Source organism: Rhipicephalus microplus, chromosome 4 (assembly GCF_043290135.1).
Source record: "Rhipicephalus microplus isolate Deutch F79 chromosome 4, USDA_Rmic, whole genome shotgun sequence".
NCBI classification, from domain to species: domain Eukaryota; kingdom Metazoa; phylum Arthropoda; class Arachnida; order Ixodida; family Ixodidae; genus Rhipicephalus; species Rhipicephalus microplus.
This window is the reverse complement of record NC_134703.1, coordinates 90,592,738-90,609,565: the sequence shown is the minus strand read 5'-3', so window position 1 is coordinate 90,609,565 and position 16,828 is coordinate 90,592,738.

The following is a 16,828-nucleotide window of genomic DNA, read 5'->3' as shown; positions in this document are numbered from 1 at the left end:
CAAGAACAAGCTTTTGTAATGAGTTGTAACATTGGACGGCCCACTGGTTACGCTAATCACATTATGCGACGACTGGTTGTTCTTTCGCTGTTTTAAAGCGCTTTATAAGTCGTATTAACGCAATTGCTTTCCCGACATCAAGCCTGCCTAAGGCAAGTTTGACAACAAGTCACAAGCACCAGTGTAGCCTAGTAGTACACTGAGGTACACTAGTGCTTGTTTAAAATCTAGTTCAAAATCATTTTTCGTTAAGTTTCATACAGGGACTCTAGAAACTAAAACGTGGATGCAAAAAAGCGGACTGTTTTACCATGGGGAACGCACTGTTTTCTCTGTCGTAAACCTGAAACACCGAACAAGTATTTTGGGATTGTTGGGAAGGGGTGTTCTTCTGAGACATTCTGCAGAGAAATATCAAAAAAAGATTTACCGATTAATGCCTACGGGATCAGCTTTTTACAAGTAAATGAAGCAGACGATGGATCCCTTATGATATTGTTGCTAGGCGTTCACAGTATTTTGAAAAAGTACGTGGCAGTCCACCATGCCAACATCGATACACCGCCAATTCGTGAATATTTCCGCCAAAAGATCAAGAACTTTATTGAAGAGTGTAAAACTAAAGACCTGATTCCAGAGTGGTTCGAAATTCTTGAACCACTTACTCGTACAAAGGAATTCTATTCCCTATGTAACCATTGCGCTTGTTACTGCTGTATGTACTGTTTATGCACTGTATTATTAATATATGATGTGCAAAAGTAAGTAACGAAGAAAAAAAACAGGTGTAGCTCAGTGGTAAAATACTGGACTGGCACCCAGCGGACCCGAGTTCAAGCCCTACTGTGCCATTAGTGCTAGGTAATTTGTGCAAGGTTTTTTTAAAGCCGATCGTCTTTCTTAGGAAACTTCGACGAAAAAATTTTGGTCTGTCTGTTTGTACGTCTGTCTCTTTGTCTACTCGTAACGGTATCGGATGCTTGAAACGGCCGACCCCATCCGCAGCGCCCACCAATGTTACTCAAGGCTGAGCGTTTATGTTTGTGCAATCGTCAATTAAAAAGCAATCATTGCGCATGTCTGCGGCACCATAACAAGACGCATATATTCTGCATGTGCGTCTTTTAGTAGAAAAGGAATACATAAGTAACTTTAAGGACCGTAGCACTTATTACGCAGCGCTGACCATGCAACGCTTGCACGAAATGGGGTGTGTTTCCAAGGCTTTGCTAAGACGAGAGGATGCCGGCACCTACCGTCACCTTGCGTTCTACACCTTTTCGCCTCTTAGATGGGCGCGCATACCTGTCTCAGAGCCACGTGCTTTGTTTTCTAAGAAAACTGCCAGATGGCGCTCACGTCTCACGTGTGACGTGAATTTATACGTTCGTTCGCCTCCGCTGCACGCTCAAGGCACACTAACGCAGCGCCTCCAGAATACCACTCACTGATTTTCTTGCGCAGAACATGAAATAAATGTCTTGTTCACTCTATCCTTGCGCAAAACTACCGTCTTTCGACGACATTTGCCGAAACGTGCAGATACGGGGCCATTTTTTTTCTAATTTCACGCGATGTGGTTATGGACACCGGCGGTGGCGGCGGCGGCGGTGGTGGTGGACAACATGCAACTGCGCATGACCCAAAAAGTGGTCTCATAACAGTTTTCGCTGTAAAACCAGAACAAATAAAATGCGTCAGCTCACTTTGCTCGACTCATCACGCTCGCCATGTTGGAGTAAGCGTTCTCATCAACTCAAGTGTATTTTTTTATATCTGCGTGCGCAGGCACGGTGTGGTGTAATTAGTTCGCGAATATTTATCCAGCACTCTCGGCCGATAAAACTATCAGCAATACAATGGCTGTTAGGGGTTTCTATGAACCCTTCGCCTTTCATTTTGTTGTTGCAGAAGTTGTTGTGGTTGCTGCTGCTGTTGTTGGTGTAGTTGAAGTAGTTGTTGGTGGTGTTCTTACAGTAGTTGTTGTTGTTGTTGTTGTTGTTGCTGCTTTTGTTAGCGTTGTTGTAGTAGTAGTTGTTGTTACTCTTGTTGTTGTTGCAGTCGTTGTTGTTGGTGGTGTTGTTGCAGTCGTTGTTGCTATAGTAGTAGTAGTAGTAGTAGTAGTAGTAGTAGTAGTAAACGTAGTAGTAGTAGTTAATGTTGTTGCAATGACAGTGACTACTTTTCTTGTAAGTGGAATATAGTTTTTTTTCATTTTTGTTAGAGATATAATATATTCATTCTCTGATTTTGTTGCATGTGTGATCGTATAATGGAGTTTCCTCCACTGCTTTCCCGTCCCCCTCTCTAGCTTTGCACTATTGTAAAGGTTCTACTAGTTTACAGACATTTACTACATTACTACATTTAGTTATAGGGGCCAGTGTTAGCGTACTTAGTGTCCCTTCAGTCCTCAAAAAGTATGTTTATAAAAAAAAACGCTGTCTAATAGACTTTCCCTTTACTGGCGAACCGTTACATAATGATTTTACCACGCTCGGTAAAAGACCAGTCAAAACCTCGTTCGATTTCTTTTTGTACAATAAGAATGTCATAATAATGTTAACGCGACCAATTTCCAAGTAGCATACTTATGCAACACTCACTAGCATTTCATGCAAGTTTCAACGTTATCTAGATTCGTAAATTAAAAAATTCTGTGAGCTTTACTATACACTCAAAGGCCGGCAAAAGCCGTCTCGACGGAACTCTCCTAAATGAATAAAAACTAAAATTTACTGTTACCGCCACGTACTCGCACTTATAATCCAAAAAGCAGTGAGAGTGTGGACGCTGTCATGCGCGGCGAATCAGCCAATTAGTGGATTAGTGATCGGCTTAGTGTTGACTAAAGTGCATTAACGCCTCTCTTTAGATTAAGCGGTGGGAGCGCAGCGGACCACAAAAGAACACTTATCAGCTCATAGTGGGCGGTGGGGGGCCTAAGGGGAATTACCAATCATGGCAGGCTTGGCAAAGTTTCGGGAGTTACTTCAAATAGTAATGGTATTTATTTAATACGATTATACGCTTTCTTGTTTGGTTTATCATATTGTAGCACATAACGAAACCATGAGGTACTCGCTGTTTTTAATGCACTACGTCACAAAACGTAAGAAGTAAAGATTCAAGAAAGTTGAACTTGCATGACAAAAAGAATGGTATAACACAATGTGTTTTGTTACCTCCTCTCTCACAGCTCATATTGTCTAATATGCTCTTATGAGTGGTTATTTATTTAAATTCTACCTATAATTCTCTGTCTAGAGAGCACACAATGATGGTATTTTTGTGGCGGAACCTCTTTTTTTTGGATGGTATTTATTGCTTAGCAAACCAACTGGTATTCAAAAAAAAGTTGTGATAGTCTTGTTCGGTTGGCTTGACCCAGAACGAGAAAATAGACCGCAACGTTACGGCTCTCCACATAAATTAGTGGCATTAGTCACTAATGTTTGTGACTTAGAAATTACGTAATTGTGACGTAATGTAACGCAGCATCACACGCTAACGTCGTCATATCGCACCATAGCTTGGTCGAATGTGGTCCAATCATGAAAAAAATGCGATAGCAGGTGAGATTTCTCTCATCTACGAGGCCTCTGTAGAAAGCTTTCAAAGGCTAGCAGGGCAGCATCAATACATTGGCTGAAAAAGAGCGAGGAGGGTATCGTGTTTGACTGGTCTTGAGTAGCACGAGAGAAACTGTTTTACAGTGTTTGTTTGTTAGAGGAGGAGAATAATATTATTCGTCGTGGGAAGCACGTATCTCCTTCCCAAGTACGTTAGGAGTGTAGAAAAAAGTGACTGTTTAGCCTACCAGTCTAGTTTGCTGAAGTTTCACCAGAACAAATCAAACACTCACACACCACGTCGTACAGCATTAAAAATATCGTCGTCATCGGTGCAATAAAAGTGTAACCTTCACAATGCTCGACTTAACACTGTGTAATTTCTATCAACATTCTTAATGTTATCACTATGACAAAGTGACAACGTTTCCAGCTTTGAGGAACGAGCTTTGTGTGTGTGTGTGTTTGTGTGTGTGAAAGCGCAGTTCCATTTCATGAAGCAATTTCTCAAAAAGATGGCTCCCACACGTCGCAAAATACATTTTCCATTGGAGCAAAGCAAAAATTCAGAGTCTTTATAGATGTGGCACCCTATATATATTGCAGCCATAAGTTTTCGGTTTCGATGGAGACAGAACTCACTTTCTCCCTCTTCATATTTGCTTCTTAGGCTGTCACATAGGCTTCCACGAGGCTTGCTTGCTTGTAGTGTGCGGGCTTGCTTTACGGCGGACTCGTCGTTTCTTTCTCTCTTTTTTTATGAAATTTTGGTTGCAAAGCTGGCATCCCTCGTGGTAACTATTGAACTATAGCTGCAAAAGGTAGCGAAAGCCTAGTACATAGATCATGAAGCCTAACACGCTTGATTTTCGATGCTTCCACGTCGTATTTTCGGCAGACCTGGCTACTGGATATGCGCCTTCGTTCTTTTACTATGATTCAGGCAACCACCGGAAATTCGAGGGCCCCACGTTGTATCCAGTGCCTCGTCGAGTTCTCTAGAATGTCTGCGTTTGAGTGACCACGTGATCCTTATGTAGAAAAAATATATGGATTGACTTGTCAAAATATCTTATCGTCAAAAGGATTGCAACAGGCATGCAGGCAGGCAGGCAGGCAAGCAGGCAGGCAGGCAGGCAGGCAGGCAGGCAGGCAGGCAGGCAGGCAGGCAGGCAGGCAGGCAGGCAGGCAGGCAGGCAGGCAGGCAAAGAACTTTATTTTATACGGAGACGATGCTCAATCCCCCTCAGGGTGCGACATCGGCGGGCCACACCCACGATGAGACGGGGAGCATTGCAAGAATCTGCTTAGGCGAAAGCTTTTAAATACTCCTAGAAACGTGAAAATGGAATGCCGGTGTGCCTCGGCGTCAGCGTCAACACAACTGACGCAAGAAACCACTATAGTCATCTGAAGACATCCACTTATAACGATCATATGGCGTCATTATGACGCCGCTATGAGTCACACACTTACGTCATCTCATGACAGTGCAGCTTGGTCACATGTGGGCGAATTAAAGAGCCAATGCGAAACCAAGTCAGGCGCAGAACGCTTTTGAAGCCTCTTATTGTGGAGACAGTGCAACACCACCTTATGGGCAGAAAGATTTCTGAAGGCAAGAGGGGGAGCGAATGCGTCGACTGAGAAAAAAAAAAGCGATGGTTTTTTGCCCTCAAGTCGTCTTGAGCGAATGCAGAACCAACAAGTAAGTTAGTTTTTTTTTATTCTGTGTCGGGTCCTGTGCAACTTGGTGACCCTAAGATGAATTTGAGATAGTTAAGAGGGTTTGCTGAGAGGCTAAAATGAAGTAATCCCTTTTGCTGTTTTATTCTTATAACGTGGGAGTCTTGAAACGCTCTGAATCAAATAGCGAACTTCGCGCCAAAATCACAACGACACAGAAAAAAACACATAGACAGGATGGTGGTTGTAACTTTGGCGCGAAGTTCACTATTTATTTCAGACATGTACCAACTAGCCCAACAGTGAATTCTACACGAAATGCCCATTGAAACACTCATTGTCCCAGATGACGTGTAGTGATGAAGGTAGTACATTACAAAGTACCGAAGATCGTGACGTAGTCATATCGCTCGGCCATAGATAGGCTCATGCCGGAAGTCGTAAAGCACCACGTGGGCTGCAGGAAGCTCCAATGGAGGGGTAGTAGCTATGCAATCACCTGGCATTGTGAAAGGTTCACGCTTATGTGAATGTGAAGGGTTGCAGCAACTTTCAGATAAGAGCACAAGGAGAGAGGAACGTACAGGACGAGGCTGGTCCTGTGGTCCACTCTCGTCCTGTGCGTTCCTCTCTCCTTGTTCTTTCGTCTGATATTTGCTGGAACCCTTCCCCTTGACATCATGTATCAACAAGCCCAGAAAACCACACTGCTGCGCGCGTATAGTGTTTCGCTCGCTTTTGTCATTCCATTTTCTCATGGCAAACGATTGCATGAGACCGAATCGCGCAGATAAGGCGAATATTTTTCTTCATAAGAATACCATGAAGTAATGAATTGGCACGTGAAAGGAACAAGAAAAAGGGTTACTCGTAACGTAGTTCAAAAAAGTGCTCCCTCTTCGAACCTCCTCATAACATCCGATGGTCCACAAAAATATTCTTTTCCTGATCTGTCCCTTAGGCCAGCAAAAGCTTACACAACCTTCAAAAAATTGCTTCTTGCTTGCTGAAACGCTACATCAAAACAAGGAAGAAACAATGGACAGAAAAAGCAGAAAAGAAGCTTCAATCGGGGAAAAAGAACACGCCACCTATTCCCTCCGCAAGGAAAAAAAACGGACAAAACAAAACGTCTTCTCTTCCTTTCGGAAGATATGTCGGCCAACATTTTCGAAATAAGGCATATTCTTCTTTTTGCTTTTTTCTACTGGCAACTATACTTATGGGGATTACATGGCTGGTGTTTTGTAAACAACGAGAAATATTTTTTCGTTTTTTTACATGCCTGCAAGAACCTTCTCCGCGAGTCAGCAAAGCCATTTTTAGTTGTTCATTGAAGCGTGCTGTGAAAAAATATAAGAACATTCTTTTTTGCTGCTGTCAACCGCTTGGTGTTCCTCTCGACAGATGCCAACGTGTTGTCTGTAACAGTTCGCCCGAAGGAGTTACCTGTGGCATCAAAACCAAAAGAGCGAGCCAGAGTATCAACGTTGACACCACCAGATATCCCCGCTTGCGTGAAGCCTGTCGTATGCCCATGCGGTTGTCGTAGAGTTGCATGTATTCAAATTCTACACGAGTGCTCGTAACGCACTGTCGAGTGTCGACATCTTGTCATCTTGTCACCACGATGCCAAGACACCAAAAGCTTCTCTTTCACCTTTCATGCGTCGGTAGTCATTGATTTTCTGCTTTACGAGGATTTTTAAATATACAAAATTCTTGCTTTAAACCAAAGGTCTTCCATAGTAAGATTCTGTTCTTTTCCACTTCAGAAGTATTAAGATTATCCTGCGTTTCTGGGTTCTTACTATAACCTACCACTAAAATCCAGACGTTATATTATTAAAAAAGAACAAAATAAAGAATAGCAAATTACGTTTTAAAAATAAAATAGTAATAAAATAAACTGTCGCCTACGTGTTGTCTTCTTTTTTCGTAACGTGAGTGATCATCTCCAACGTACAGTGCGCCAATCGAGGCTATTGAGCACTTTACCTGCATATGTAGTGGGTACAGGCCACATGAATGGCGTTCCGCGGATATTTCAGGGAAGTGATCTTAAGTATCCCCTTTTTGCCTGTCAGATCTTCTAATAATTACGTGTTCTCAGTAACACAGAAAAAGCTACCCCATCCTTATCCTTCTAGAGATTTTACTCTCGTGTTTCTTTCGGCTTGGCAATTACTACCTGCTGTGTTACTTGACAAACACGGGTTTGTGTGTACTCTTTTGAATGTCGGTGAACTACTACACGCTGCAGTGAAATTACTGCCAGTCTCTCCTTTTTTCCCTTCTCTTCCCTCTTTCTCATCTTTCTTGTCCACTTCCCTAATCCCCCACTGCAGGTTAGCCAACCGGATGTCTTTCTGGTAAACCTCCCTACCTTCTCTCTTTTGTTGCTTCCTTCCGTCCTAAGTAGAGGTATTCCTTTACAACTTTACAGCTTCTTGAACTGCTAACGTAACAACAAATGTATTCTAAGCGTCACCACGCGAAACATACTTCAAGAATTATGGCTTGAGCTTAGGCTTGCACTCTCGAAGCAAACCTTGATTGCTCCACACCGAAAAACCGCCACTGATTTGTTCGTTTGCTCTACTATGAAAGTGTCGACGAAACGTGTTATAACAGTTGAACACGACCAAAGTGCAGCATTTGCACAAACAATGTTATTTCTGCCACCGCCGTGGTGTAGCGGTTAAGCTGTCTGGTTGCTCACGCGAAGGTCGCTGGTTTAATCCCGGCCGTGACTAAATGGTAGAGGTCCTTGTACTGTGCGGTGTCAGTTCACGTTGAAGAACACCAGATGGTCCAAATTTCCGAAGCTTTCCACAACGGCGTCTATCGTAGTCATATCGTAAAACCCCAGATACAAGTATTAGTAAAATGTTATTGTTATTCATACGAAGCCTAAAAAAACTGACTTGCGAAGCCGGCGAAGTTTGTTAAAAACAGCTAGTTGTCCTAGAAGGAGGCTAGACATGAACAATGCTAAAATAAATTGACCTCAACGAACATTTAGCGGGATCACTGTACACTCCCACTACTCCTACTGAAGGTAGAATTATCTTTCTTGATCTCATTCTGAAAATACCTAAATAACGTGAAACTGCTTATAGAAATTAACATCCTTCATGGATTATGAGAAGGCATTTGATTCAGTAGAAATGTCTGCAGTCATGCAGACACCGTGAAATCGGGGCATTGAGAAATCATATAGAAAAATGCAGGAGAAAATATACAGAGGAATAACTGCCACCACAGTGCTCCATAAAGAAAGTGCCAGAATACCAATGAAGAAGGGTTGAAGGCAAGGGAATATGATCTGCCCAGTGCTATTTGTCACGTGCTTGCAGGATATTTTCAGAGGGCTAGAATGGGGAGTGTTAGAGATATGAGTTAATCAAGACTGCCTTGATAACCTGCTCTTCACCGATGACATTGTATTGCTGAGTAATTCAGGCGACGAATTGCATTCATGATTACACAATAAGACAAGGAGAGCAAACAGGGTAGTTTTTAAACTAATGTGCAGAAAACGGAAGTAATGTACAAACGTCTGAAGAAAACAGCGCTTCGAGTAGCAGTGCAGTCGAAGTTGTTGTAGAGAGGAAGACCCAGCCTCCGATGGTCATCGTGCCCACTGCGCTAAGCGTGCGCGATCCACCTTTTTTCGACGGTACCGATGAGCAAGACGTAGAAGATTGGCTGTCGACATTTGAAAAGGTAGGCGCAAGCAACAAGTAGGATGACACATCGAAGCTGCAATATGTACCCTTCTACCTGAAAGAGGTAGCGAGTCTCTGGTTTAACACGCACCACTCGGAATTCGCCACTTGGGGTGCTTTTAAGCTACGCATTACCAATGTATTCGATCGCCCCGAGGTACGCATGCTCCGTGCCAAACAGCGTCTACGGGGACGCGCACAGCTTCAGGGGGAAGGCTTTACAAGCTACATCGAGGATGTGCTCGACTTGTGCAAGCGCCTTGACCCTTCAATGATTGAAGCAGACAATATCAAACACCTCTTGAAGGGGATAGACGACGGCGCCTTTCAGATGCTGCTGGCCAAGGGCCCCCGTACCATGTCTGAACTCACTACTCTTTGCCAGAGCTTCGAGGAATTGCGCAAACAACGGGTCATGACACGGCGGCCAGCGGCTACCGACGAAACTCTCGCGGCATTGACCCTAGGTGGAGACCACAAGACAATCATGTCGGAAATCAAACTATATGTGCGCGAGGAGGTGGCCCGACAACTTTCGTGTCTGTCGTATCAATCGGCAACGGAACCTTCTTCTGAGCGTCTCACGCCCGCCATCAGACAGGTAATACAGGCGCAGGTCTCTGAGGCACTGCCACCCGTCTCTCAGACAACACCTGTCACCGCGCCATTGACTTACGCTGGTGGTGCTGCTACTCCACCACGACCTCCACTTCGGCCGACTCCCCAGCCTCTACGAGTACCAACGACGCCCTCTCACGATTACCAGTGAGATCCAGCGCAGACCTGCATTCGAACCCCAACTTTCCCATCGCTCCCATTTTCGTCTCAAGCACGCGCTCTTCGCCGCCAAGCCACACATTTCTAGATACAGGATGCGCAACTACACCGCAGAAACTACCATGCGGATGGCCGTAAATGGCTCTTGGTTATACCACGCCACATGCGATCTGATATCTGTGCGTATTTTCATGCCGACCCACAACATGCTCACGCTGGTGTGTTTAAAACATATCACCGGATCCGCCAGCGTTACTACTGGCGTGGTATGTACACCTATGTACAAAAATACATTCGGTCCTGTTCATTCTGCCAACAACGAAAGACAGCGGCCCATTCACCCGGATTATTACAGCCTCTACCCTGTCCGGCGTGCCCTTTCGACCGCGTTGGAATCGATTTATATGGTCTCCTTCCGTACACTGCCACTGGAAATCGGTGGATCATTGTCGCGGTCGACCATCTCACGAGGTATGCTGAAACAGCTCCACTACCTACGGCTGGTGCACGTGACATAGCAAATTTCGTCTTGCGAGGCTATGTACTGCGTCATGGGGCACCATGTGAACTGCTGACTAATCGAGGGCGTGTCTTTTTATCCGAAGTTGTACAACAACTCCTTCGGCCATGCCGCACGATGCACCGCACTTCTACAGCCTACCACCCGCCGACCAACGGTCTAACTGAGTGCTTCAACCAAACGCTAGGAGACATGCTCACCATGTATGTCGATTCTGACCAATCGAACTGGGATGTTATTCTTCCATTTGTGACTTATGCGTACAACACCGCGACGCAGTCAACCACAGGCTTCTCGCCTTTCTTTCTTTTATATGGGCGTGAGCCATGCTCCACCCTTAACACCATTTTGCCGTATCGTCCCGATGTCTCAGAGTTCAACCCTCTCTCTGAAATTGTGCACCATGCTGAAGAGTGTCGTCATTTGGCCCGATCATTCACCTCGGACAAGCAAGCACTCGAAAAAGACCGCCACGACCACGACCAGCAAGTCGAGACTTTTGCCGTGGGCTCGCTCGTCTGGCTCCGACTGCCCTTCCACTTCCCAGGTCTGTCCTCTAAGTTTGGCCCCAAGTTTCGCGGTCCTTATCGCGTGGTCGAATGTTGATCTCATGTAACATACGTGACCGAGCCGGTCACGCCATCTACAGACAGGCGACGCCTTGGTCGTGAGACTGTCCACGTGAGTCGTCTCAAGCCCTATCACGACAAACTCCTACTTTCGTCACATTGACTTGCCAGGATGGCTCGTCTTCGTCGCCGGGGTATTGTAGAGAGGAAGAAGATTATGTGCCGCAGTGGGTCATGCCTTTAGCGAGAGGAGCCAAGCGCGAGCGTTTGTCCCGGGTGCCCGGGTGCTGTAATTCCTGAGTCCGGTGCTGCCGCCCGCTTTCCGCATCCATAGACCTGCTGTGCAAGTACTACTTGTGCTAATAAACCCCGTTTCATTGTAAAAAAGGGTACGTCTACTTAGGACACGCAGTAACCACGGAGCCAAAACACCGACATTGAAGCAACTATAAAAATGGCAGCATATCCACGGAGTGAATGATGGAGAGTGGGGCGAAGCATTCGTCCGTCCATTCGTTCCTGCTTCGGCCCGTCCGTGCGTGCGTCTGTTCATGCGTACGTACATGCGTTCGTGCATGCATCCGCCCCTGCGTTCGTTCATGCGTCCATCCATGCATCTGTGTGTGTGTCCGTTCGTCCATCTATTCAACACTCTAAGTACCACCATCTCGCATATTTTTATCATATATTTCCCATATAGAAGCACAGCTATCCAGCGAACATTCTAAGGACTAAACGACACGTGGCACACGCACACTTTCTTACGGTTTGCGCTTCGGGTCTACTTACCACCTTTAACCGCCTCGAGTTCATGGTATATTGATTGATTTGTGGGGTTTAACGTCCCAAAACCACTATTTGATTATGAGAGACGCCGTAGTGGAGGGCTCCGGAAATTTTGACCACCTGAGGTTCTTTAACGTGCACCCAAATCTGAGTACACGGGCCTACAACATTTCCGCCTCCATCGGAAATGCAGCCGCCACAGCCGGGATTTGATCCCGCGACCTGCGGGTCAGCAGCCGAGTACCTTAGCCACTAGACCACCGTGGCGGGGCGAGTTCATGGTATATACTAGTTCACTGTATTCATGGCACTGCGGCCCAACGCTCGCTGAACCTTTCTAAAACCTAGGAGGTTACGCCCAGCGAGTACAGCATAGCAACCTTTTCCTGTCAAATAGTGCTCAATGTACCATACGAGCACACAACGACGGCAACGAGCATTGGCAACTACAAACCTGTATCAGTATGGTTTTGAATACAAAACCATCGCTTGTGCGTCAATAATGTGCGTCAGCACTCCGCACAATATTTCGCAATTTTCTGCTTTCATAAATGTGGCACTATGTCACCTTCTGGACATTTCTCCATATTTCGCCTATGGACTGTCGTCTAGTTAATTCAAGGGTATAGAAGAACCATACATCGGACAAGTTGCTATTTTGCGCAAAAAATGGACCAGAAGAAAGAGATCACAGACTGCGCCTGTCTGTGCTTTCTAACGTCTTTTCAGTTTTTTTCCACCCAAAATTCTATCCACAATTTCAAGGGTACTAGGCTTACCAGCCGCTTTCAGAGGTGCTGCTCTAGACGTACTTCGCAATGTAATAGAAGCGAGAATGGGAAGGAATGAATGGGAAGGTCGGGTTACCTCTACAACAACAGCCTTTACCTCCAGCTTATTTTAAATTCCATGAACACACTTCTTTGCCACTTTTACATTTGATGCGTAGATAGAGCACACTTTTTGAACATGATGCAAGTTTTTGAGCCTAATCTGGTGTCGAGTGAGCTTTGGTAATCGTTTATCTTCGCCATTGTCTTCATTCTTTGTACTACAGGGTAGGTGAACAAAAGAAACTGCTAACAAACTTTGTTTTGACTTGCCTTATTTCTTTGCCCAAAAACTTACGTTGCTATAAAACATTTCTAGTTAACGTTATGCAAAGGACTAGGATTCATTTTACGTAAGAGCATACGCAAAGCAATCTCAATTTCAAGTATTTTACTGTTGTTTTTTTTTGTTTTTAGCTTCGTTGGTTGTCTGGTCTCCGAATTTGCTTGGTAGTATTACATGATTTTTTTTTGCATTATAAAGCACAATAGTGCGCCTGTTCATATTACTTGTTTTTAAATGATGCTGCTATTTATGTTATTAGACAGTTATAGTTTACCGTTAGCGTGGTAGCGTAGGTTAAGGGAATCGCGTTATCGAGCAGAAAACATTCGTTGTAGGCAGCGTCTTATAGTTTTGTGGAATAGCGTTTATGTAGTTTACGTACCCTATTTGGATGGTGGCGCCACCTATTTGGTGGTTAATAAGTTAAACATTGAAAATGAAAAGAATACGAGAATGTTTGTCTATGCCACCACGCGAAGAATTGTTAGAAGTGTATTTTTGTGATAATAAAAGTAAATAAATATGAACCACGCACCAAACGCAAAAACATCTACGTTGCCGATTTCTTTACATCGATCTTGTAGTTAGGACTATGCGCATTCGATATGGGAAGCTATCTCAAAAACTACGCCAACTTATCCGTAATACTCGGTCATCGAAGCTACCCGAAGGCAAGTGAACACATACGGGGGTTATTACTTGCAAGTACAGTTTACAATAGAAGTGTCTCTTCATAGAACGCTTCTGCTTTCGGCTCCGAGCATTGTTATCAAGTTTTTCGCTTTTTACGGGAGACGCTGCTCCCTGCCCCAAGGCGACGGACGCGGAGTCATCCACTGGTCCGCCCAGCCAGAGGTCTGCTATGGCGAGCTCCTCGGTAAATCAGCGCGCCTGGCCCAGAACCAGTGAGGCCAACGGTGATAGTCACTGCATCATGGCTGTGGACATGGAGCCTTCTGCGGCTCTGTCCGACCATAGACCACCTTTGGCAAGCTCGTCGCGGAAACGAAGCACCTGTTCGAGCACCAGCGAGGACACGGAACTGTACTCGGCCACTGGCGACGACTCGTCGGATGACGACTTCGAGACCGTGAGAAGCAGGAAGGCCAAAAGAAGAAGTATCAAGTCGTCTTCACCAGCAGGGACATTAACGTCTCAGTCAAAAGGAGAATGCTGGCCGCACACCATCCTCTTCATGCCCGAGGACTCCACCATCAGCCTTCGAGCAGTAAACAGGCAAGCTCTCTCTATGTACTTTGAGGGGGTAGCACCAAACGACATTAAGGATATCCGGGTGAACACGCGGAAGAATATTCTAGCTGTGGACACAATGACTGCCAGCGCCATAGACAAGCTTCGCAGAGTATCAGATTTGGGAGGCATCAAAGTTCGACCGATTATTCCAATGGACGGTGCCTGCACGGCGGGAGTAATCTACGACATTGATTTGGCCATAGCAAATTCGGACCTCCCAACTCTCATAAAACCAGCGAACGAAGGAGTTCTCATCGCGAATGTACTTCGCCTCGGAAACACCCGATGTGTAAAGATAATGTTCAAAGGAGATTCCATTCCGTCGCATGTCAAAGTGGGACACTTCCGACATCCTGTTCGACCATTTGTCCCTAAACCACTCCAGTGCCATAACTGCATGAAAATTGGTCACATCAAGAGTGTATGTACAAACACCACAGTATGCCCCCGATGCGCTGAGCCGCACACTGCAGACGCATGTCGGGCAACAAGTCTGAAGTGCAGAAACTGTGATGGTCCGCATGATGCTGCATCCAAGGAATGCCCTCGGATTAAGAAGGAAATCGCCATTATCAAACAAATGGTTAGGGACAATTCAACCCACAGAGAGGCTGCTGAAAGGGTACGGCGGCGACGTAGTCGCCGACGGAGGCGTGTAGGACAGAGTGTTGCGCATAACCCATTTCCTCCGAGCACGAGTGAAGTAGTAAGCACGAAGCGAAATGAAGTGGAGAAGCTCACAGCTGCAGATGAGTGGCCTACGCTTCCGCGTACGCAGCCGGCAAAGGAGCCTCCTGCGAGGCCTCGCCGCCCTACACCTTCCACCGAGTCTACTTCCGTTGAGGATGTGTCAAGGGTCGATCGACAGATCATCCCGATGTTACGATCCCTCGTCGCTGTCATGGCAGACATACTAAGAAGCCTGGGAACTCCAACCGCTCGAAGCGGGTTACAGGTGTTGGACGCGCTGAGCCCAGTCCTCGCCTCCCTCGCGTAGAGTCATGGCAGGAGATCAACAATCGTTCCGCAAAGACGTCAGAGAAGCATCAGTCATCCAGTGGAACGCAAGAGGACTTAGATCACGGATTTCCGATTTTCGTCAGTACGTGTTTTCTAACCGTTTCCCAATCATCGTAATATGTGAACCGAAATTATCAAACCCGATCAGGCTATCCGGCTACGAATCAATCCCGTCCAAAACCCGAAACGAAAGCAGCAAGGTCATTGTGTATATTCGTCGGGAGCTTACCTACATCATTCAACCTGTGTCGCCTCATGATGAGAACCAATATATTTGCCTGACTGTGAAGCAGAAAACCCTAACCTTCACATTAATAGGTGTCTACTTATCTCCCTCAGCCCGTTTTGATTGCCAAAGACTGGATGACATTCTTTCGAGCGTCCCGGATCCGTGGATAATTATAGGGGACTTCAACGCCCACCACCCAATCTGGGGAAGTTCAAAAGTCAATACCACGGGCCGGAGGCTGGCTTCATTTGTATCGACTCATGAACTGTCTCTACTTAATGATGGGAGCCCTACATTTCTGCGAGGATTAACGTACAGCAGCTGTTTGGACTTGACGTTCGTGTCACGTCGCTTCGCCACAAGCGTTAAGTGGTTTTTAGACATCGAGACACATGGTAGCGATCACATCCCCAGTTATCTCACCATCGAAGGCTTTGCTAGCGACCACCCGCCGAAAACCGTACGGAGGATCGATCTTTCAGCATTCACAACCAACATTGAACACGCTTGTGAAAAAGGCTTAACCTCTGGCATTGAGCAAGCGATCAAACAAGCAGCGCAGAGTGCGATGCGCACGCTGGCATATTCTTCAAGGCCCTCAGAAACGGACATGGAGTTAGAGCGACTCCGTGCGATTCGTCGGCGTGCGGAGCGTAGATATCGACGCACAAAATCCATTCAAGATCTACGGATGGCCAGGCGCATGCAAAAGAAGATTCAGCGTCGTATAGACAAACTGGAGTTTCAACGGTGGGCGAAATTTTGCGCGAGTCTAGACCCTCGCAAACCGCTTTCTCAAATATGGCGAACCGTGCGAGGCCTACGCATATTTCCCCAACAACGTTTTCCGTTTAAAGCCTTGGCCCTTTTCCAAAATAGAAGGGATATCGAGGTAGCGGAAGACTTTTGTAGGAAGATTGCGGGCCCGCCAAATTGCACAGAAGCCCTTACTGCTGATTACACGCCACATTCACTGGACCCGCACCTGGACCTGCCTTTTTCAATGGAAGAACTGAATGTGGCTCTTGCTTCATGCAATCGATCGTCGTCGCCTGGGCCGGATGGCATATCATACCGCCTATTATGCAATCTCGGTGATCGAGCACGAAGTGCTTTGCTGGAAGTATTCAATGAGTCTTGGAGAGATGGAACGGTCCCCAGAGAGTGGAAAACAAGCCGGTTGGTTGCACTTCTCAAACCTGGAAAATCGCCTCTAGAGCTGACATCATACCGCCCAATAGCGCTGGCTAGTTGCGTAGGGAAGCTGATGGAGCGAATGATCCTTGCCAGACTCGAGTGGTTCCTAGAACGCCATAGAATATATCCAGACGCCATGGCCGGTTTTCGTCGTCTTCGGAGCTCCATTGACAATGTCATTGACCTGGTGACATACGTACAACACCAGAAAATGAGCAGACGGTTATCTGTCGCACTATTTTTAGATGTCAAAGGAGCATATGACAATGTTTCTCACGAAGCCATACTTGACGCCCTCGAGTCAGTTGGTTTGGGTGGGCGAGTGTACCGCTGGATCCAATGCTACCTACATATGAGATCATTGTTTATGC